The 25,429-nt window shown below is 38.8% G+C and overlaps 1 protein-coding gene and 1 pseudogene across 1 annotated transcript in view; one reads left to right on the plus strand and one right to left on the minus strand.

Moving 5' to 3' along the window:
* The window catches only part of SGCD (sarcoglycan delta), a 1,599,257-nt gene that overhangs the window by 1,316,351 nt on the left and 257,477 nt on the right, over positions 1–25,429 (minus strand). The gene's annotated exons all lie outside the window — the stretch shown is intronic.
* LOC132421994 (large ribosomal subunit protein uL22-like) lies at positions 9,820–10,468 on the plus strand (annotated as a pseudogene).

The raw sequence follows: 25,429 nt of genomic DNA on the forward strand, positions 1-25,429 counted from the left end.
CCCTGGGTCAGGTACCACTGTAGGCACCAAGAATACATCAGCATAAAAAAGCCCCACCAAATCCCCATCTTCCTGGAGCTTACATTCTCGATGACGACTCTAACACAGAGAGGTTTGATTTGTTCCACATTTATAAAAAGAGCACTTCGGTTCTCTATGAAGAATGGAAGAAGGGAGGTGAGGCAGCTCCAACGGTTTCTGCAGGAGAGACAGAGAAGCATGAAAGCTTCCTGTGCTTCACACTGCAGGGCAGGACTCCTGATGTCCCATTAGAAAGGCGTCTTGTGCCACTTTCTGGCTAGAGTGGTAATGACTTTGCGTGGCTCCGTTATTTCATCTCCCCAGGGGTCAAAAGCAATATTTTTAAGAGGGCTGGGTAAAGTTGAATTGCAGTCTATGGCCCAGAAATGACCAGAGCTGGGCAGCACCTTTGAGACTCACTGAAGCAAGAAGCCATGCACACCTAGGCTGCATGGTGAATACAGCTCTTGGGCTAAAAGAAAAAATATATGGCTGATTCCTCAGTCTACCCCAGTAAGACATTCCTGTCTCCTGATGACCTAATTATCTTTCCATGGTTTTCCTTCTTTTTCCATCCCTTCTCCTTAGGCACACACATACACACACAGTCTTTTAAGGCAAAATGAATGCAAATTTGGCCCAAAAGAGAATGAATTCAGAACAATGACCGCATAACCAGGACAAGCCAATCCAGCTTTCCTGCAGGTATAATCCAGTGAGCACCTGTATCTGTATCAGGAGCATTGAAGAGTAAACACATGTCTACATTTCTCTGTCTCTAACTCCTCCCCCTGCTCCAGGACCTTCAGAATCTAAATCTCCAGGGAGTGAAGCCCAGGAATCCTCATTTTTTCACATATTATCTAGGGATTTTTTTTTTTTTTGCTTCAATTTTCTCACCATTAGAATTAACTTATTCAACTAAAGGCAAACCAGACAATTTAATTGTCTGTTCTTCTCTCCACGATTAGGGTAATGTTACAGGATCTCTAAAAGTCCTTCCTTCACTGAGATACAATGAGATGCAGGATGTCATAGAGGTTGAGAGGGGAGCCAGATCTAGGTTCACACGCTAGCTCCAGTAATAACTACTTATGTAACCAAGACAAGTTATGTAATCTCTTTAAACCTTAGTTTTCCTCACCTGGAAAATGGAGATGATATCACATCATATATTTATTGTCAGGATTCAATGAGGCAACAAGGTGAAACCCTCAGGTTAGATCTGGTACATACTACATCCTTCATATATAGCGATGATGACTGTTCTCTAATTTTCTTCTTCTTTTTCACCTTTGCTATTAGGACCTGGAGAGGGTATGAGAGCAGTAAAAGATGGAAGGAGAATATAGAGAACAGATACTTGTTCTTCCTTTTCTAAAAGAGAATTTTTTATTCCCCTTAATCAGCATTCTAGGAACAATTCTTCAGCTGAGGACACACAGCATGGCAGCCTGAATCCCTTGTGTAAATATAGAAATAGTTATTCCCACAAGGAACAGAAGCAAAACTCCCACACCCTAGCTCTCCCAGGCTTGCTCAAGGCTGCAAAAGCTGGGCTTGTCAGAAAACACCTCCTTGATCCATCCCTAGAGATTTTTCTAACCTAAAGTGAATCTGATGGCACTGGGGAAGGGACAAAAGGGAGGGCTGGCGCACCAAAATTTAGTTCTGTTTTTAACTTGAAACATAAAAAGGCAAAATGTCATCCAGAGACAACATTCCCAAATGGCGGGAAGAAGGGAAACCTGAGGCTTAGAGAAGTTAAATATACTTTTCGGGATTAGTAGCGATGATAAACCAAAAGACGACTCTCTCACAACGTCTCCCTATTCTAATGCCTGCTTTCTTGCGTTAACCCATCTTTATCCTCTTTGGATATGATCCTCCTAACTAAGTTTTAGTTATTCTGAGTTTGGAAACCAGAGGGGTTCAATAACATGTGGACTGTCTGGATGAAGGAAGGGAAGAAAAGACATGGAAATGAAGATGCGCTTCCCAAACAGGCCCTCAATCCATGAAGGCAAAAATGATGCACATAGAAACATTAAAAACGTCAACATGAACATCTGTTAATGAATGACACCATTTCCAGTAGAGAATAATGACACATGATAGGGCTTTTCTTTTGAATTCTTGAGCATGCTGAGATCTGGGGAGATGATGTTTCTGGTCGTGGTGGCTGCTGTCTTTGCCCAGGACTTCCATTCCAGTTCCCCTCACACCATCTTGTTCTAGCAAGGGACCCTAAAACTCTGATGGAATATAATCCTGATGATACCTATCATTATACTGCAATGCCTTGGCCAGTCTTTGGTCCAGGGTTAGATATGTGACCCTAGCCAATATCAGGGCACTTTCCAGGAATCATCTAAAGGGGCCGGCCAAGAAAAATCTCTTTTCCTCTCTATTCATGAGGCTGCCAGGATATGGCCCTGGAGCTGCAAAGTGCCATATCCCTCAACATAGAAGATCATGAGGAAATGAAGCTTGGAGAGAGTTTGAGAAGACTTGGAGATGCCTTGGAGAAAATTTGAGAAGCTACGGGAGAGTGAATCTAAATGCCATCATGTCCAGGTTCTGATCTGCAGCTCTTCCTTTTGTTCAGTGAGGTATCGTCTTTCTCTTAATCTGAAGGAACTTGGGTCACTATCACTTGGAATCCCATGAATCCTAAGAGTTATGCTGGGGCCTGAAATTACAAGACCCAGTAGAGCAGGTTATGTGCTAATTAGCCTTCCAAGCTCATGGAAAATATAGATGTCTCTTCTTTAAAACTTTACTCAGTAAAAAACAATACCATTTACAATAGTAGCAAAAGAATGCTAACTACTTAGGGATAAATTTGATAAAAGACATGCAACACTTATACACTGAAAAGCTACAAAACCTTGCTAAAAGAAATTTAGAAGACCTAATGAATGGAGAGATATACAGTGTTTATGAATGGAAACACTCAGTATTATTAAGGTAGCATTATGGTATCGATTTTTTCCATTTGCTACCTATAGATTTAACTCAATCTCAAACAAAACCTCAGCAGGACTTTTAGGGAAACTAATAAGCTGATTCCATAATTTACATGCAGATGCAAAGGACCTAAAGTAGCCCAATCAACTTGGGTTGAATAATTCTTTTGTTGTAGGGGGGCTATTCTGTGTATGTTGAGCAATATTCCTGACTTCTACCAATTATACACAAACAGTATCCCACCCCCGTTATGACAAGCAACAGTGTTTCCAGACATTGCCAAATGACTCTGGGGAACAAAATTACCCCAAATTCAAAGCCACTGAGCTATAATAATCAAATGATGTATTTGCATAGGGATAGACAAACCAGTGGAACAGAGCAGAGAGTAAAGAAATAGACCCATGTATATATGGTCTACTGATTTTTGACAAAGGTTCAAAGACAATTCAACTGAATAAAAGTAATTTTTTCAACAAATGGCATTGGAACAATTAAATATCAATAAGCAAAAAGAAGAAATGAGAAGGAAACTCAATTTATACCTCACAACACATAAAAATTAATTCAAAATGAATTCATACTCAAATGTAACCTAAAAACTCAACTTCTAGGTTCTAGAAAACATCTGGAAGAAAATTTAGGCAAAAGTGTTTGTGACCTTGGTTTAGGAAAAGATTTTTAGTTAAGGCACTAAAGGCAGGACCTAAAAATGAACAAACTGATAACTTTGATGTAATCAAAATCAAAAACCTCTGTTCTTCAAATGCTATGAAAAGATAAGAAACAAAGAGAAAATATTTTGAAATCACATATCTGATAAAGGACTTGCATGCAGAAAATAAAAAGAGCTCTCAAAGGCAATGGTATGAAAACAGCCCAATTACAATTGGTAACGGATTTGAACAAATATTTTATCAAAGAAGATATATAGATAGCAATAAGCTCATGAAAAAAATTCTCAACATCATTAGTTATTAGGGAAATGCAAATTAAAACCCCAATTAAATATCACTATATACCTATTAGAATGGCTAAACTTAGAAACTGACCATACCAAGTGTTGGTGAGCACATGGAAGAATTAGAATTCTTAAACACTGCTGCTGGGAATATAAAATGGTATAGTCACTTTGAAACACAATTGGGCAGTTCCTTAACAATTTAAACAAACATACTGTATTAGATTGTTATGGTTGCCATAACAAAGTACCCCAAATTGGGTATCTTAAAGAACAGAAATTTATTGTCTCATAATTTTGGATAGAAGTTCAAGATCAAGGTGGTGGCAGTGTTGGTTTCTTCTGAGGGCTGTGAGGGAGAATCTGTCCCATGCCTTTCTCCTAGCTTCTGGTGGTTTGCTGGCAGTCTTTGGCATTCCTTGGCTTGCAGAAGCATCACCCCTACCTTTGCCTTCATCTTTACATGGCATCCTTCCTTTGTGCATATCTCTATGCCCAAATTTTCCCATTTTTATAAGGACAACAGTTATATTAGATGAAGGCCCCCCCTAATGACCTCATTTTAACTCAATTACCTGTATAAAGACTCTATCTCCAAGTAGGGTCACATTCTGAGGTACAGGGGTTAGAACATCAACATACCTTTTTCAGGGGACATAATTCAACCCATAACACCTACCGTATGATCCAGACATTCCATTCCTAGGTGCTTATCCAAAATAAACGAAAGCATATATATGTATGTTCACAGCAGCTTTATTCATAATACCCCAAAACTAGAAACAAACCAAATCTTAATCAACAAATGAATGGCTAAACAAATTGTGGTATATCTATAAAATATAATACTACCCAGCAATAAAATGAATTAACTATGGACTTACACAATTATACAAATGAACCCCAAAATAATGATGCTGAGTGATGTAAGACAAAGGAATACATCTTTTGTGATTTCATTTATATAAAGTCAAGAAAATGCATAATAATTATAGGAATGACAGGAAGCAGATCAGTCATTGCCTAGTGATGGGGAAAGGGGTAGGGAGAGATTATAAAGGGAACAAGGAAATTTGGGGGGTGAGTGATTTATTCACTATCTTGATTGTGATGATAGTCTCACAGTTTTATACGTATATACATGTCAAAACTTATTAAATTGTATGCTTTATATATGTGCAGATTATTGTACATCAATTATACCTCAACAAAACTGTTAAAAACAAAACAAAACAGAGCTTGTGCATAAAGCAGGGCACCTGGTAATATTGAAGAAGGTGTCATGCTAAACTAGTGATGATTGTATAAGACAGTTGGGACATCTTTAAGAAATGGCACTCCATTTAAAGTCTCATAACACCATCTAAGACGCCATAATAAGAAATGTTACCATCTAAAAGAGGTATGGTGCTTTAGGCTGGAGGAAGACTACTTACAAACACTGACTATCCAACATAACTGAAATGGAAATGAGAAATGCTGTCGAAAGAGAAAGGGCTATCAGCCCGATTTGTCCTGCCAATGCCAAATCAACTGATTTATTCAACACAGATTTACTAAGCTCAAACAAGGGCATCAAGCTGTGCATGCAGTGATGAACTGGACGTGCCCCTTGTCCAGTCTGCTGGGACAAAGGCAGAGGCTGCACATTATCAGCTCACCAGAACGCTGCTTGCTTAGGGCTCTGTGAATGTGCTTCCTAAGTTCTAGGGGAGCTGAAGGGGGCGGGGGATGGGTCCACCAAGTCTAACCGATTCTCTACAACTCACCAGGGCATAAATCCATCACAAGTATATAAACTGCCAGTCTAGGTCAGACTTAGACCCCCAGATCAACATTCTGTATCTGGCAGTGATTTGTACCAAGTGTATGGGGAAGAAACACAACTATCTTCCTTGGTGCTAGCATGAAAGTTTGGGGCTATTCCTAGGGTCCTTATATTCTATGTCTGAAATGTTACATTTTAGTTAAGTTACTGCAATTGTAGAATACAGTGTGAGAAAGGATATAATCAGAGTCTACAGAATCAAATGCAGTCTGGATAAGATTAATTTGAACTTGGTATATCAATTCAGTGAAATCTATCAGTCCAACCAGTGTTTGACAACTGGCAGGCAAAGCAACCAATTGATTTGCCGTCATTTTCTTTCTACAGTTGGCTGCTGCTTGATGTAGTATAGGGGAAGAAGATCTGCATATTTAACCAAAATGCCTAAGAGGCAGCAAGGAGTAAATGAAAGGCAAGGTCAAACTGTGTGACCTTAAGTTAATGAACCTCTCTGAAACTTAAATCCTGCCTTGACAAAAAGGTGGATAGTAAGAATACCTACATTAAAGAGTTGATCTGAGGATTTAATAAACCAGGTGTGTGTGGTCTCTGGTTCATGGTATTTTAATAATAATAATAAGTAGTAGTAGTAGTATTGACAGTAACAGTAGTAGCAGTATTGCCACTGTCGTAATTTATGTTCTAAATCTGTTACTTGTTTTCTAGGTATGTCTCCACTGATAGGACCTTTCACTCTTTTTGACTTTTCATTCACTTAATCTGTAAGACAGCAGTTATGAGAGCTGCCTTACATAACCCACAAATTAATTCAAGAAGTAGTTCTACTTGATAGGTGTATGCCAGTCACTAAAGCTATAGAGATGAGCAAGACATGATTCTTGCCCTCAAGGAGTTTCAGTCTAGTGAGGAAGGTAGACAAGCAAACAGACAGTGGTAAAATAGGATGAAGACTCCATAATAGGCAATATACAGGCTGAGTGTGTATGTCCACAGAAGGACCAGCAGGGTTCAGGGCAGGCTTCCTGAATGGGAGTTAGCCACAAAAGCGTTTTTGGCAGAGGGAATAGATATCCAAAGGTTGAAAAGGCAAGAAACAGGTGGTGATTTGGCAAATAATAGTTTAGTTTGGTGAGAAGACAGAATCCAAGGAAAAGAGAGATTAAATAAATTCTGGGAAGGTGCATAAGGGCCAGACCAGGAGAGCCTCTTAAACCATATGAAGGAGTCTGGCCACTACCTTGAAGTATCCTGAATACAAAGCTAGTATTAGAAACAAATGTTAAAATTTAAGTACTCTTTAATTCTACAATTCTATTCAAATATTGCCACTATCATCAGGTACACATGGATTCAATGTCAGGTGTTGTGCACAAGGATACTGCTATGACCTGCAGGTTTGTGTGTCCCAAAATTCATGTGTTGAAATCTTAACCTCCAACATGATGGTTTTTGGAGGAGGGGTCTTTGGGAGGTGATTAAGTCATGAGGATGGAACCCTCATATGGGATTAGTGCCCTTATTAAAGAGACCCCAGAGAGCTCCCTTGCCCTTTCTACCATGTGAGGACACAGACAGAAGACGGCCACCTATAAACCAAGAAGCGAGCTCTCACCAGATACCAAATCTGCCAATGCCTTGATCTTGGACTTCCCAGCCTCCAGAACTGTGAGAAATACATTTCTATTGTTTATAAGCCAACAAGTCTATAGTATTCTGTCACAGCAGCCTGAACAGACTAAGACTGGAGTTCATCTCATTTTCTCCACCTCTCTAACACACACACACACACACACACACACACACACCACAAAGAAAAAAATAATAAACTATCACACGACTGCTTGCAATTATAAGTGTGAAGTCCTATGCCTGCTCACTGCCTGCAAGAAACTCAGGAGGTCAATGAAATGAACTATCATTGCTTTGTGGCAATAGCTGCTGCCCATGGTTCTACTCTTACTAATTTTATGTCATCAGAATGCAAGAGCTCCCAGAGAGGCTGGTCTCCTGTCTCCAGGTTTGCTTTTCCTTGCAGTGAAGCAGGGTTGCCCAGAGAACTGAATGTGAGGAAATGGAACCACTGAAGCTCCTAGACGAAAATTAATGGTGCCATTTTTTTTCAATGTAAGCCTAACCTTAGAGCTTTTGCTGTCAACCATTCATAAATGCTGCTGTAAAATGGGCATGCAGCCTCAAAGCCCTAGTGAGGCACCAACTAATGGTTTATATTGCCACTAATATATTACACAAGGCTTGAACATTTAGTTAAAAGTAAAAATGGAGAATTGGGGGGAGGTGCCAGAGAGGTAAATTGGGAAGAAGTCCATGGCAGAAGAAAGGAGTCTTTGATGCATGCTGGGGTACAATATATGTGTACCACTTTTAATTGTTCTTTGGGTTGAAAATTGCAGTTTCTGCATCTGAGCCCTTTCCGAAGAATTAATCAGAGGAAATCTGTAAAGTTTTCCCATACCTAATAAAACATGCCTCCACAAAGCTTCACAGAGGAAATTATTATAAGATGGTCAGCCTGTATGTGAGATCACACCTGTGCTTTCCGTTCTGGAGAAAGAGCTGGAGAACTTGCCTAGTTAATCTTGGAAAAGAGACTGATTTTGTCTTCTGAAACCTTTTCTCTTGTAAGTTAGTTCTCTAGACTTTTATAATCACAGTTACTTGGCTGATTTATTTGAAAATGCCGATATTCGTGGTGTTCCTAAGGCTATATAATAGTATAAATTAATGACAGTTTTTACAAATTTATTGAAACTAATTTTTAGTTTTTAGACTCATTGGAATAATTTACTGAAATTATACCAGGTACTATAAATAAGACAAGCAAATAACAAATCTGAGACTATAAAAATCAAACTGAAATATGCTACATCATATTCTGGAAACATACCACACATTCACAGGAACACAAGTCTAAGAAAACTAGATGTAAATACATGAATTCTTATAGAAAAGTGCTTCCAGTTAAAAAGGGTAGTCTTAAGAGAATGGCAGGGTAGTGGTAAGGGGTTTTTAGAGAAATCTCCCTGCCAAAAATTCCTACCAAATGCCTTGGCATTATTTCAAATTATTGAGTTTCTGCCTTAGAAACCTTAATGTCTGATTTATAAATCCTTTCTTATAGAATCTTTTCAGGAGTATGAAAACATTCACTGGTTGATACAAAGCTAGGTTTAAAGACCTATTCAGTGCATCATTTTGCTCACATTGGTCACATATGTACAAGCTAAACAGATTTGTAAGAGGAGAGATAAAATGAATAAACTTATTCCAATAAGTTAGGGAAAAGGACCTGCAAGTATTCAGCCAAATGCAATATTGGAATAGCTGCTTCAGAGTGAATCCTGGAAGATGGAATAAACAAAGGCGTTATACCAAATTCCAACTGTCAAAGTAAAGCTGACTGCACTATACTGACATGACACACATAGTAGTTCAAGTGGTCAAATTAGAGCAACACAACAAGTTTCTATTCATTACCAGGCAGATGACAAGTCCTGAACTAAATGTGAAAAATAAAACCTTACAAGACATGGTGCTGTCCTTAAGATTTCTATCTCCCTGGTGAAATAAGATTTAAATACAAAACCTAAGTCAAATTAACATAATCTAGCACATAATGAAGGAAAAAATTTTCATCAATCATTAATTTATTCTACTTTTGTTGAATGCTTATGGGACAAGCAATATACGAGCCACTGAGTATAAACAATGAATCACAATCTCTGCCCTCAAGAAACTCACAGTAAGAAGTATTATTTTCCAAATTGTTTTCCATGGACAGTGAAATTTCTCAAACCACTTTGACAATGGAAGACTTTTTTTCCAGAGTCTGAAGAGTATTCTTCACGGCTATGTAGGAAATGTTGGTTTCAATCCAGGAATGGTATAAAAATTTAAGTAAGGAAAAATCTCTCGGTTATACTTTGAGAAATCTTATGGATTTTAATCAAAGCACTGGATGATGGATAGACCTTGGACTGGTAGGTAGATTTAAGGCAAGGAGAGCTCATAATATGTGCAACGTACACAGTAGATGATACTTAAAATGACTGAACCACCTAAAAATGGTAGACAATACTTAAAATGACTAGACCACTTAAAATGACTGGACCACTCCTCCTTTTCTGGTAAGCGGCCTGAGGTGACCTCTAAAAATGGTTCGCTATTCACATGACCCAGAAAACCCCACAAAATCATGCAAGTCAAGAGGTTCAAATCTTCGCGTTCACTTTAAGAACACTCATGAAACTGCCCAGGCCATTAAGGGTATGCATATCCGAAAAGCCACCAAGCATCTGAAGGATGTCACTTTAAAGAAGCAATGTGTGCCATTCCATCGTTACAATGGTGGAGTTGGTAGGTGTGCCCAAGCCAAACAGTGGGGCTGGACACAGGGTCGGTGGCCCAAAAAGAGTGCTGAATTTTTACTGCACATGCTCAAAAATGCAGAGAGTAATGATGAACTTAAGGGCTTAGATGTAGATTCTCTGGTCATTGAGCATATCCAGGTGAACAAAGCCCCCAAGATGTGGCACAGGACTTACAGAGCTCATGGTCAGATCAACTCATACATGAGCTCTCCCTGACACATTGAGATGATCCTTACTGAAAGAGAACTGATTGTTCCTAAACCAGAAGAGGAGGTTGCCCAGAAGGAAAAGATATCCCAGAAGAAACTGAAGAAACAAAGATTTATGGTCTGGGAATAAATGCTTCAAAAAATAAATGCAAATAAAAGTAAAAAAAAAAAAAAGACTGGATCATCACAGGTCCTCAAGCAGAGTAGTGAGAAATAAAATTTGATAGGTGAATTGAGACCAAGAGTGGAGGATCTAAAAACCTGAACTGAAAACTTCATTCTTTATTAAGAAAGTGACATGGAAAAAGTCCTATTTTTAAGAAGCAACCTAGCCATGATAGTTCAGTGTAACCTGCACGTAAAGAAAAAAGTCTGGAATAAACTCAGAAGATAACAGGACCCAAACTCTCCCTGAAGAATGGATCAACATGACTGTAATGACAAAAAATGATACTTTACGTAAGAAAACATGCTAAAATTAGATAGAAATAAGGCAAAAGATGTAGAAAATTTTAATTTGCTTTTCAACAGCAGAATCAGTCTGGGGCACTGGAAAGGAGACCATCAATCATAAGGGCCAGAAAGCATTGGACTTTAACCTTTGAGGTCCATTGAAGGCAACATGATATAGCTACAAAACTTCTTGAGCTGTACACTTGTGCTGACTGGGTTCAACTGCATCACTGTCATTTACTACTGTTTTATTCCTATCTAAAATATTTCTTTTGGTTATATACGATCACTTATATTCAAGAAGGTTCTACAATGCGTGAGCTTTAAGAAATTTTATATCTTCATTTTTTACACTGTATTTAGTCTTTCAACAGATATTTTCTAAGTATCGATTATACATCAAGGACTGAGCTAGGCACTGGAGGTTCAGCACGGAACAAGACAGACATGACTGCTGCCCTGGTGGAGCTCACATTAACTACACAAAAACTTTTTTTATTAATGTACAGAAAACTAAGAATACATCCCTTGCACCATTTTCATAGAACAGCTCACCATGGCAGATCTAATGTCTTCCATGGTGCGATGCACAGATGTCAGAAACGAGAAGGCTGCATTAATTTACTGTAGATAATAACTAGACTTTTAAAAGAAAGTATGAAATCATTGATCTATAGTAAAACCAGCAACTGACTTTTCTTGCTATTCAGAGGACGTGATACTCATCACTAGCACTTAGAAACAGAATGCCAGAGTTGGAAAGGTTCAGAAAGATCAAATCATTCTACTTTGCATTTTTACCGATACAGGAACTAAATCCAAAAGAGCATAAATGATTTGTCTAAGGCTCCATAGCTATTCAGAAACAGAGAAGGAACCAGAATCAAGATGCCCTTTACATCAGCCCAATGCTCTTTCCAATACACTAGAAAGGACACCATTTCTTAAAACAGTGAGAAAGTTGGAGATTTTAGAGCAGATCTGTGATATTCATCTGCATCATCCTTCCATTTGGAGAATTACACCTCCCTTTTCATTGTCTTCTAACTCAGCTCACATGATCTGGCTGAGGCTCATCCAGACTCTCCAGCCTTCCAAGTCACAGGGAGGTCACATTCCACAGGCCTTGCCAATAAGAATGCTTCATCTCCTCTAGACACACTAATGGGTTCAGGGATGGGTACATGCCCCAAGCTAGGTCAGGTGATGTCCTCCTTGGGATTTTTGCCCCATTATCAGGAAAGCTATTTCCCTTCCTCTAGAACCATAAACCATATAGATTCCGAAAGTCTGGAACTCTTGGAGCAATGTTCTCTGCCACAGGGATAGAGCCTGCTAGGAAAAAAAAGCAAGTAAAGCAGAACCAAGAGATGAAAGGATCAAGCAAGAAATGTCACGAGTAAGTCACCTGGATCCAGCCTGGCCTGAAACAAGACCTCCCCCAGACTTTTCTGTAAAATGAGCCACTCGATTCCATTTCTTAATCTAGTTTAAATTTTTTCACTTATAACTTTTTTAGAAAGGCCCCCAAAATACATGTACTAAACATCTACTTTCAGAATACACCCAGTGCTATGATCTCCAACTTCAAATGTCTTTGTAGCACTATCAAAAAGGCCCATAAATTTGATGGCCAAACCAAGAGTTTCTAAGATGCCTAACAGGAAGTGTTAAGGATGATTTATTAGTAGTTACTTTTTGCTCATTAATAATTTTTATATTTATTATATGTTGAAAAGATCAGTTTGGATATATTGGTTTAAACAAAATACCTTATTAAAATTATTTTATTATTTCCTTTTTACTTATTTTAATGTGGCTTCCAAAAAGGTTAAATTATATATGTGGTTTAATTAGATTTACATTGGACACTAGTAAGCATAGGTACATACACTATGCCACAACTAGGGTGAACTTCCCCTCACCCAAAGGCTCCCAGATTTCTCCCTTCCAGTGTTCTCAGTCTGCAATCCTCTTGTAAAATGGACAGGTCCTGTCTCCCCAGTCTGACCCCATTTCCTATTTCTCCGTTTTTTTTTTAAATGGGTATACCATAATTCTTTTACTTTCAAGTTTAAATTTTCATCAAAATTAGATTTGGACGTAATTTACAGAGTCACACAATTCTTTGAGACTTATTACGAAAAAACAGCATTCTCCTGTACTCTCATCTCTTTCTCAAAAGCAACCATTCTCAATTATTTTAGCTGTTTCTTTTGTCACTCACCTCCATATATCTAAATAACATGCTTCTATTTCCTACTTCTTGAATTTTCAGGTTTAGGTATTTATTATCTATAGAAGATGAGAAATTTTGGAGGAAAGTAGCATGCTATGGTGGGTAAGATCATAGCTTTGGAAACATACAGACTTGGGTTACATGTCAAATACTGGTTCTGCCAGTCATGGTCTGTGTGACCTCAGGCATGTTGCTCAATCTCTCTGTTTCTCCTCTCTTGAGGCCTAAATAAGATCATGTATATGGAGTGCCTTGCACAATGCCCACCACATGTGTAAGCACTAAATACATAGCAACTGTTACTGTTGATATTACAATTATTTATTGTTGTTAGTGGTAATGGTGGTAGGTACTAACTGCAATTACTGTGCTAATCATTCAGGATGCAAAATGGAATAAGGTACAAATCTTGCCCTTCAAGTTGCTAACAACAACCGTTCAGAATACTGATAGGTGTCAAATTAAGGATACCAGCCACAAACACTCTGGATTCCAAGGATGAGAGAGAGAACCATGAACTTAAATGGATGGGGAAGATTCTATTGCCTGAAAATTACAGTAAGTAAAATGTATTACTGCTCCTATTTCTGCCAGCAGACATTCATGGTAGCAGATGTAAAAATAGGTAAGAAGTAGAAGAAACCTAAATGATGAGTCAGCCAAATTCCCCATTTTACAGATGGAGAAACTGAAGCCCCTTTAGAGAAGAAACCCAAATCACACAACTAGCCACTCAAAAAGTGAGGGTGAGAAAGCTGTTTGAAGCTTTTGAAGTTTGAGGCTTCTCTGTATCAATTCTGAACAGAGTAGCTAACCCATTTCTGAACATAATTTACTACAGAGTAACCTCCATCTCACCTCCTGTCAGTTTCAGGATTGTATCATTTCCTGTGATCTCTGCTGCTGTCATTAGTCAATTCCTTAAACTGACCTGAATTCAACATCTTCACTGTAGTCATTTATTTTAAAAGTTTCAATTGGCAGTTTGTTGAAAGACATATCATTTTTCTCATGACAGTATCACTCTTGATCTAAATTGTTCTCATAAGAGGGATCAGAAACAGGAAGTGGAATTATTCTCTTCTTTTGACATTGATCTTGCTTCCTTCTGTGGGGATCTGCTCCAGGCATACAAGTCCAGCCCCCTTGGACCTAATATTCCAATTCCTGCTGCCTAGACAGCTCCATGGACTTGAATCAGAATTCCTAGTATTAGATTAGCATCTCTGCCTAGGGGACAGCCATGTTCTCATTTAACTCAACTTTTTTCTGATGTTTTAAAACCCTTTAGTTCTAACATTTTAAATGCTTATGCCACTTATTTCCATAGTTTCCATAGAAGAATAAACATGCAATCTATTACTTTTCTGGCCTCTCAGCCAGGTAAGACTCTACACTCCCAATGCAGTGGGCCTGGGTTTGATCTTGGTCAGGGAAACAGATCCCACATGCATGCCACAACTAAGAGTTTGCATGCCACAACTGAGAGTTTGCATGCCACAACTAAGGAGCCTGAGTGCCAAAACTAAGAAGTCTACGTCCCTCAGTGAAGATCCCGTGTGCCGCAACTAAGAGCTGGAGCAGCCTATATTTTAAAAAAATGAAAAAAAAAAAAAGATATCCCATATCCCCAAGCCAATCCCACTGCACATTTATAAAAATTTGTTCTCAAAAGTCACACTATCCAGCCATGGATTTAAATTTATTCTCTGAGATGTCTGACATTCTCCATTCTCACCGACAAATCACAGGGAATTTTACAGTTCCCCACTCTGATAGCCTCATGGTTCTCTGTTGTTCCATCACCAGTTGGATTATCATCCACGGAACCGTGGTGGGTTCCAAAGAGACAGAAGGCTGTTTTCAATCCATTTGTTATTTTAATGACAAAGAATCACCCCAAAAGCCTTGTTAAAACCTCATGTAATCTGGAAAAAATAGAGGCACCAAGCTTCTTAAGCAGGAGCAAGGTACTATCACCATCCGTCAAACCTGAAATAATGGAGTGGAAGGAGGCCTAGAAAGGCTGTCCTGGGAGGCATGTGGTCATCCCAGAATGACTCAGCAAGAGCTTTTAGCATCAGCTACCACATCGTTTCACCCTCATTTTATCAGGAAGGAAAACCTTGCATACTTATTCTCAAACTTTAGTTAGAAAAATCTTGTGTGCAGTCAAAACACCAGGAAAAATAAAGTAATAGAACAATAACTCATGCACAGATCTTGAAGATCATCTGTTGCACTTTAAAAGTGTGTGAACTAAAACCTGGAGTGCAGAAGGGACCAAGCCTCTCCCCAAGACTCTTTTTAAATGGCCTTAATGTCATCTGAAGTGTGATTTGCCAATACTCATTCTTCTAGTCTTGGCTCTGTCACTTATGAGCTGCATAATACTGGACAATTTGCTGAGCCTCTCCAAGCCTCAGTTCCCTCATCTGTAAAGTAGCTATAACAACACTGCCTACCTTATGATGTTGTTATAAGGATTAATTAATATATGTACATGAAGTGATAATCACATAGTAAATATTTAATAAGTGATAGACATCAATACTATTATCTATGATGTGAAATTTTAGTATGATGCACCTACGGAGAAATGTTGATCTAAATTCCACCCCTTAATCCTCTGTGTCCCAATCTCTTGCTCACTCTCTCTCTTTCACAGATGTGTTCTATAATCACAGAATGTGGAGTCAGGAAATCTGGACTTCAGGGTCAGCTTCGCCATACTATGTGTTGGGTGACCTTGGGAAATCAGTTTACCAATCTAGGCCTTAGTCTCCTCACTTTTAAGATGGGGAAGTGAGATGAGGTGATATCTATGGTCCTAAACATCTACACTATTAAATAAATTCTAGGATCTATACCATTGACTGGCTGCCCAGGTCATTTTCCTAGATTTCCAGTCAAAGGGAAAAGCGTCTAGCAATACTCAGCCCCACAGATAATCTCTCTCAAGGACTGGAAGAAGGTGGAGCTCTAAGCTCAACTCCCCATCCTAAAATCACAATCCAGGATTTACTCTGAAAACCACCAAACAACTCCCCATGGGTGATAAAGCCTGGACCTGCTGAAAGACCCCACCTGTCTCAAGAAAGTCCCCATCACTCTCCTCTACCAGCGTGTCATGGACCTTTGCAATTTCCATCACTCTCCCCAACACTATGGCAGCTTCTGTCTTACTTTCAGAGAAGCTTAGTTATTGAGGAAGGGGGCAATGTTGCTGAAGAGGCCCAATGCTGTCCAATCAGAACATTTTCACTTTTAAGGGCCTTGTTTTTCAATAAATGAATGTCACCAAAAGAGACAGAGAGAAGTCTAGGAATAAAGTTCAGAGCAGCCGTCTCTGTAAGATGGTCTCTGAAGCCCTACTTAATTTTATTTTTTGAAAGTGTTTGGAGTGTTTCTTATAAGCTAGGTGTTGTTCTAAGAGCTTCACCTATATCATCTCATTGAATCTTCACCACAATCTTGGGAGATAGTACTTTGTTATCACTATGCTATAAACAAGGAAACTGAAGCACAACCCTACCATGATCAAGTATGTAAATTTCCAACATATATTACCTACCTGTCCACTGAAAGTAAGATTTATTCTGCTAGTCGTATTTATCTTGTGGTTTTTGTTTTTTTTTTAGATGTTGGGGGTAGGAGTTTATTAATTAATTTATTTATTTTTGCTGTGTTGAGTCTTCGTTTCTGTGCGAGGGCTTTCTCTAGTTGTGGCAAGCGGGGGCCGCTCTTCATCGCGGTGCGCGGGCCTCTCACTATCGCGGCCTCTCTTGTTGCGGAGCACAGGCTCCAGACGCGCAGGCTCGGTAGTTGTGGCTCACGGGGCTAGTTGCTCCGCGGCATGTGGGATCCTCCCAGACCAGGGCGCAAACCCGTGTCCCCTGCATTAGCAGGCAGATTCTCAACCACTGCGCCACCAGGGAAGCCCTATCTTGTGGTTTTGATATAGATTTTTTTTTTCCCTTTTTAGGCAGTGCTTGCTTACTCTGTTATGGGTTTTAATTGAGCCTCCTTCATGTCTGTGTGGCAGATGTGTAAAATCATTAAGTACTATTGAAAACTCTCAACAGGAATATTGATTTTTTCCTACAGTTCTTTCCTGAGATGATTATTACTGACAATTTAGACTTATGCATGTTAAAATAAATTGACCTGGCATGCGCCACTAAATACAATCCAAGTGATCTTTGGTTGCCCAATTTTAAATCCTCAGATGAAATGATACAGTTTGGGGGGTGAGAAACAGGGAAATACCTGTCATTTTAGCCAACAGCTTGAAACTGTATGAATACAAAGGTTTTTTTCTCTCTCTTTTTTCTTGAATGCCTTTTAAAAAATAAATTACCCTTTAAATTTAAGCACTTTTGTTCCAGTATCAGTCAGGTTTTCCATAGGAACAAAACTAATAGGAGATATATATATATACACACACACACACACATATATAATTTTATTATATATAAAATATTATACATAATATACAATATTATATTATAATTGTATAATACATATAACTTTATATATTATATATATAATTTTTTTTCCAGTCTGAGTCCAAAGGCCTGAGAACCAGAAATGCTGATGGTGTAATTTCCAGTTCAAGGGTAAGAGAAGACCAACGTTCCAGCTTATGTAGTCAGGAAGAGAGAGCAAATTCTCCCTTCCTCCCCGTTTTTGTTCTTTTCAGCCCTCAACGAACTAGACAAGGTCCACCTGTAATGGGGAAGGCAATCTGCTTTACACAGTCTGTTGACTGAAAAGCTAATCTCATCCAGAAACACCCTCACAGACACACCAGAAATAATGTTTAATCAACTATCTGGGAATCCTATGACCCAGTCAAGTTGACAGGGAAAATTAACCATCAGAGTTTCACTGTTCCTCCAAGTTAAATGACACTGTATAGAAGTCAAATTGTACATTAGGAAGTGGTTAAAAAAAAAAACTGGAATTTTTTTCTTTTATATCATTCAGGAAAGATGGACTACCTTTCAGATCACAGAAAGTTCCATACATTTGTCTTTCTTCTAGTCATCAGTAAAACTCCTTAATGCCAGAAATCACATTATGTAAACTTGTGCTCCCTTCAAAACTTCAACGGTTCTTAGAACATAGGAAGCACAGTAAAATGAATGCAGGACAATATGCAGTCATTGAACACGTGAAAGGAATTATGAGATTGGCTCATTTACACTGACATGTAACTCATAAGCAAAAGCACTTTTGAGTAGAGGACCCACTATGTGCAAGATTGGTATTTAATAGCTAAATGATCAACTGGAATGAGTATCACCTTCTCAAAGTTATTCACATGGATCTTCAGCTCTGACCAAATTTATAGAAACTGAGGCCAACATCTTAATTTTTCCCTTGCTAAATTACTATGGAGATGAATTTTAGCAACTTAATCCACCCTGCTTAAACTAATTCTTCATTAAAGCGTAACTTTCTCCCATAGGGAAACTTCTAAAGCCACCAGATATAAGCGTGAACACCTCTGGTTTGTTTTAATTCTTTTTCTTAAGTGAGAAGTTGAGCACATTTTGCCAAGGATTAAATCTCCTCAGGTCTCACAAATTTGGTATTTTCAAACTAAATTCGTGGTCTCACACTGCAACTCTTTTGCAGCTGGAGGAAAACCACTTCATGCTGCTATGGGAAAAGTATTTAAATGACCCAGAAAGATGGCAAAGGGCTTAAGTAAGTCCATACCCCCTAACATTTCTGCTAAATTCAATATTAATAACCTAAAAAGCTGTGGATTACATTTCTCCTTATACTGCTTAATAGGCTTTCAAATGATCAAGAACTTACTTTTTTTAAGTTAAAACACTCAAAAGGATGTGAAGACAAGCCAGACTGGGAGGAAATATTTGCAAAAGCCATTTCTGATAAAAGGCTATTAACCAAAGTATACAAAGAACACTTAAAACTCAACAATAAGGAAATGAACAACCTGATTTTAAAATGGGTCAAAGATCTGAACAGACACCTCATCAAAGAAGATATACAGATGGTAAATAGGCATATAAAAAGATGGAAAGCATCACATATCATTAAAGAATTGAAAATTAGAACATGAGATACCACTATACATCTATTAGAATGGCCCAAATCCAAAACACTGACACCACCAAATGCTGGCTAGGATGTGGAGCAATAAGAACTCTCATTGCTGGTGGGAACACAGAATGGTACAGCCATTTTGAAAGACAGTTCAACAGTTTCTGGCAAAACTAAACACACTCTTACCATATGGTCCAGCAATTATGTTTCTTGGTATTTACCAAAACGAGTTGAAAACTTATGTCTACACAAAAACCTGCACATGATGTTTACAGCAGCTTTACTCAGAATTGCTAAAACTTGGAAGCAACCAACATATTCTTCAGTAGGTGTCTGGATAAATAAGCTGTGGTACATCCAGACAATGGAATATTCAGTGCTAAAAAGAAATGAGCTAGCAAGCCACAAAAAGACATGGAGGAATGTTAATGCACATTACGAAGTGAAAGAAGACAATCTGAAAAGGCTACATACTGTATGATCACAACCACATGACATTCTGAAAAGGCAAATCTATGGAAATAGTAAAAAGATCAAGCATTGCCAGGAGTTAGGGAGGAAGAAGGGATGAATACATAGGTGGGGGACATCTTAGGCACACCCAAAGAGCCAATCCAACAGGAAGGATCTTGTGAATGGTGGCAAGAGAAGTAGAGTCTTCATACGTCTGAGACTCAACATATGCATCCAATCTAAAAAAGCAATCCTTTTCTTCAAAGCTCAGAAACAAGGTTTGGACTGCATTTCCCATTAAATTTCTGAAAAGCCACATCAACTACGTTAGAATGCAGACACTCTGTCTTTTTTTTTTTTTTTTTTAACAGTGTGAAAGATTTCAGCATGATTTGATGAGCACCTGCTTTGAGATTTCAGCTAATGCTATTAGAATCCTTATAGGCAGATGATACTGGGGTAAGGGCAGTTGCTTGGAACCACGCTGTTCCATTATCATCTGGCCACCAATCTAGATTAAATGGCAAAGACAGAATTAGAACAAACTTTGAATATAACTGGAGTCCATCCTAGGCTTATCTTTTCGGATTCTTACATGAGAGCATGCACAAGAATACCATTTATACAAATTCAATTTCTATCAACTCAGAGCATGTACCTAAATATCAAGTGTATCTAGAGCGTGAGCTTTGAAGGAGCCAATCAACTAATGTTGCACTCATTTGATGCCCTTTTACCCTTCAGAAAAAAATAAGTCTGATGTACTTGGACAAAATCAAACTCAGGGGATTCTTTATTTTCTATACAAAACAGTGGTTCTCATTTAGGGGCATTTTGTCACTCATCCCTAGGGGACATTTAACAATGGCTACAGATTTTTTAGTTGTCACAACTGAGGGAAGAGACTGCAACTGGCATCTAGTGGACAGAGACCAGAGAAAAGGCTAAACATTCCATAATACACAAGATAGTCCCCCACGACAAAGAATTACCTGATCCAAAATGTCAACAATGCCAAGCTTCAGAAATATTATTAGTATTCCAAGGTAACATTTTTGTAATTTTTCCTTCCACTGTACAAGTAAACTTCTTAGAAGCATTGCACATAGTCTTTACTTTTGCCTCTTCACCTCGCACTAACACCACATCCAACCCCAATCTGGACCCAGCTCCCTTCATTCCAACAAAACGGTTGTCACTGTAGTCATCCATGAGCTCCTACCACCAAATCCAGCGTACACTTCTCATCCTGCTTGACCTCTTTATGAAAGATTCTCTCCTCTTGCTTCCAGAACCCTAAATTCTCCTGGTTTTCTTCTTCTCTTTCTTCCCTGTCTCATTAGTAAGTTTCTCTTCTTTATAGCACCATTATGTAATAGAGTTCCACGATTCAGTGTTAGGCCCTCTCTCTCTTTAACTTTTCTCAAGGTAACTGGGTTAGTTTCCTATCGCTGCTGTAATTACCCCAAACTTGGTGGCTTCAAACAGCACCGTTTTATCATCTTACAGTTCTGGAGATCAGAATTCCAAAATGGGTCTCACTGTACTAAAATCCAAGTCTAATCAGAGCTATGTTCCTTTCTGAAGACACTAGGGAAAAATCTATTTCTGGTCTTTTCCAGCTTCTAGGGCTGCCCCTATTCCTTGACTAGAGGCGCCTTCCATTATAAGCTGATTCACTTTGTTATAAAGCAGAAACTAACACACCATCGTAAAGCAATTATACTTCAATAAAGATATTAAAATAAATAAAATGCCAAAAATAAATAAATAAAGTAGTTTGGCAAACTAGTAAATATAACAAATAATTTAAAAATAAAATGTTATTAACAAACCACAAAACAAAACACAAAAAAAGCCAGCAATGACAGGACAAGGCTTTCTCACGTCACATCCCTCTGAAACTGACTCTTCTACTGCTGTCTCCCACATTTAAGGACCCTTGTGATTACACTGGGTCCACCTAGATAATCCAGGATAATCTCTATTGCACAGTCAGCTGAATAACAACCTTAATTCCACATGCTATCTTAATTGCCCTTTGCCATGTAAGATAACGTATTCACAGGCTCTGCAGATTATGACATGGACATCTTGGAGAGGCCGTTATTCTGTCTACCACAGTAATTTACTTTACATTACCACCCATTTGTGCACAGATGACTCCCAATTTCATATTTTGTATCTACAACCTACACTTCTCTTCTCAATGCTAGATCCAAATATTCAAGTGTTCAAGAGAAAACTCCAGACCCAAAACAAACTCATGACCTTCCTCCCTGAATATGGTCCTTTGCCAGCGTTCTCAGGTTCAGTGAATGGCATCATCAGCCATTCAGTTACTAGAAACTTGGGTGTCGGTCATCCTTAACATTTCCTTTTTCTTTACCTCCATTTTCAATCTAGTACCAAGTCCTTTTACTTTCTAATTATCACATGAATTCATCTACGTCTTACCATCTCCATCCCTCTCCCCAACTACTGTCATTCAAGAGACCTTTAGCTCATCTGAACTACTGGAAGACCATCCTAACTAGTCTACCCTTACTAGTTAGCTAGCTTTGACCCCTTCCAACCCCCATTCCTCATATGGCAGAATTATCTTTTTGGAACTCAAATCTGATCAAGTCATCCTTCTGCTCAAATTCTGTAATGGCTTCCTGTTTTTCTAAGTGTAAAAACAAATCCCTGGAATATGGCACAGAAGGCTCTTCCAAGCCTAGCCCCGTATCTCTCTCCAGCTTCACAGGGGAACAGAACACACTGCTTTTCTCCCAGAATGAGATGTACCCACCTCTCGCACCTCACAGGACCTTGGCACACACTGCTCTCTTCCAGGAATATTTCTTCCATTTCTCTCTTGCTGTATTTGACTCAAAACTTAACTATCACACCTCCTCAGGGCAGCCTTCCCTGACGTCCCTTGCTCAATCCTTAAAACACCATGCCTCTCTCTTTTGTAACACTTAACATAATTGCAGTTTGGGGGACTTCCCTGGTGATCCAGTGGTTAAGACTTTGCCTTCCAATGAAGCAGGTGCGGGTTCGATCCCTGATCAGGGAGCTAAGATCCCACATGCCTCGCAGCCAAAAAAAAACAAAACAAAAGAACCCCACAAAACAGAAGCAGGATGGTAACAAATTCAATAAAGACTTTAAAATTAGTCCACATCAAAAAAAAAATCTTAAAAAACAATGATAAAAACAATAGTTGCAGTTTTAAATTTCTCTGTGAGATTATTTAATCAATAGTTCTCTTCCGGGCTTCCCTGGTGGCGCAGTGGTTGAGAGTCCGCCTGCTGATGCAGGGGACACGGGTTCGTGCCCCGGTCCGGGAAGATCCCACATGCCGCGGAGCGGCTGGGCCCGTGAGCCATGGCCGCTGAGCCTGCGCGTCCGGAGCCTGTGCTCCGCAACGGGAGAGGCCACAACAGTGAGAGGCCTGCGTACCACAAGAAACAAAAACAAAATAAAACAAAACAAAAAAAATAGTTCTCTTCCCCATTTGATTGTCCAGTGAAAGCAGGACAGTATCTGTGCTCATCACTGAATCCCCAGTGCCTAGCTCAGGATTAGGCACAATGTCGGCACTCAATAACTATTTGTTAAATGGGTAAATAAATGACAATTGTATGTGGAATTTTTTAAAAAAATGATGCAAATGAACTTACTTACAAAACAGAAACAGACTCACAGACTTAGAAAAAAAACTTATGGTTACCAAAGAGGAAAGGTGCAGGGGAGAGACAGATTGGGAGTTTGGGATTGACATGTACACACTACATGTTTAAAATAGATAAACAACAAGGACCTACTGTATAGCACAGGGAATTCTGCTCAATATTCTTTTTTTAAACATCTTTATTGGAGTATAATTGCTTTACAATGTTGTATTAGATTCTGCTGTATAACAAGGTGAATCAGCTATATGTATACATAGATCCCCATATCCCCTCCCTCTTGCCTCTCCATCCCATCCTCCTTTTCCCACCCTTCTAGGTGGTAGCAAAGCACGGAGCTGATCTCCCTGTGCTATGCAGCTGCTTCCCACTAGCTATCTATTTTACATTTGGAACTGTATATATGTCAATGTTACTCTCTCACTTCGTCCCAGCTTACCCTTCCCCCTCCCTGTGTCCTCAAGTCCATTCTCTACATCTGTGTCTTTATTCCAGTCCTGCCCCTAGGTTCATCAGAACCAGTTTATTTTTAGATTCCATATATATGTGTTAGCATACGGTATTTGTTTTTTGCTTTCTGACTTACTTCACTCTATATGACAGACTCTAGGTCCATCCACCTCACTACAAATAACTCAATTTCGGGTTTTTTTGTGGCTGAGTAATACTCCATTGTATATATGTGCCACATCTTCTTTATCATTCATCTGTCGAGGGACACTTAGATTTATTCCATGTCCTGGCTATTGTAAATAGAGATGCAGTGAACATTGTGGTACATCACTCTTTTTGAATTATGTTTTTCTCAGGGTATATGCCCAGTAGTGGGATTGGTGGGTCATATGGTAGTTCTATTTTTAGTTTTTTAAGGAACCTCCATACTGTTCTCCATAGGGGCTGTAACAATTTACACTCCCACCAACAGTGCAAGAAGGTTCCCTTTTCTCCATACCCTCTCCAGCATTTATTGTTTGTAGATTTTTTGATGATGGCCATTCTGACTGGTGTGAGGTAATACCTCATTGTAGTTTTGATTTGCATTTCTCTAATGATTAGTGTTGTTGAGCAACCTTTCATGTGTTTGTTGGCAATCTGTATATCTTCTTTGGAGAAATGTCTATTTAGGTCTTCTGCCCATTTTTGGATTGGGTTGTTTGTTTTTTTGATATTGAGCTGCATGAGCTGCTTGTATATTTTGGAGATTAATCCTTTGCCAGTTGCTTCATTTGCAAATATTTTGTCCCATTCTGAGGGTTGCCTTTTCGTCTTGTTTATGGTTTCCTTTGCTGTGCAAAAGCTTTGAAGTTTCATTAGGTCCCATTTGTTTATTTTTGCTTTGATTTCCATTTCTCTAGGAGGTAAGTCAAAAAGGATCTTGCTGTGATTTATGTCACACAGCATCTGCCTATGTTTTCCTCTAAGGGTTTTGTAGTGTCTGGTCTTACATTTAGGTCTTTAATCCATTTTGAGTGTATTTTTGTGTTTGGTGATAGGGAATGTTCTAATTTCATTCTTTTCCATGTAGCTGTCCAGTTTTCCCAGCACGACTTATTGAAGAAGCTGTGTTTTCTCCACTGTATATTCTTGACTCCTTTATCAAAGATAAGGCGACCATATATGCATGGGTTTATCTCTGGGCTTTCTATCCTGTTCCATTGATCTATATTTCTGTTTTTGTGCCAGTAAAATACTGTCTTGATTACTGTAACTTTGTAGTATAGTCTGAAGTCTGGGAGCCTGATTCCTCCAGCTCTGTTTTTTCTTTCTCAAGATTACTTTGGCTATTCGGGGTCTTTGTGTTCCCATAAAAATTGTGCAATTCTTTGTTCTAGTTCTCTGAAAAATGCCACTGATAGTTTGATAGGGATTGCATTGATCTGTAGATTGCTTTGGGTAGTAGAGTCATTTTCACAATGTTGATTCTTTCAATCCAAGAACAAGGTATATCTCTCCATGTGTTTGTATCATCTTTAATTTCTTTCATCAGTGTCTTACAGTTTTCTGCATATAGGTCTTTTGTCTCCTTAGGTAGGTTTATTCCTAGATATTTTATTTTTGTTGTTGCAATGGTAAATGGGAGTGTTTCCTTAATTTCTCTTTCAGATTTTTCATCATTAGTGTATAGAAATGCAAGAGATTTCTGTGCATTAATTTTGTATCCTGCTACTTTACCAAATTCATCGGT

The sequence above is a fragment of the Delphinus delphis genome, chromosome 3 (assembly GCF_949987515.2).
Source record: "Delphinus delphis chromosome 3, mDelDel1.2, whole genome shotgun sequence".
In the NCBI taxonomy this organism is placed as follows: domain Eukaryota; kingdom Metazoa; phylum Chordata; class Mammalia; order Artiodactyla; family Delphinidae; genus Delphinus; species Delphinus delphis.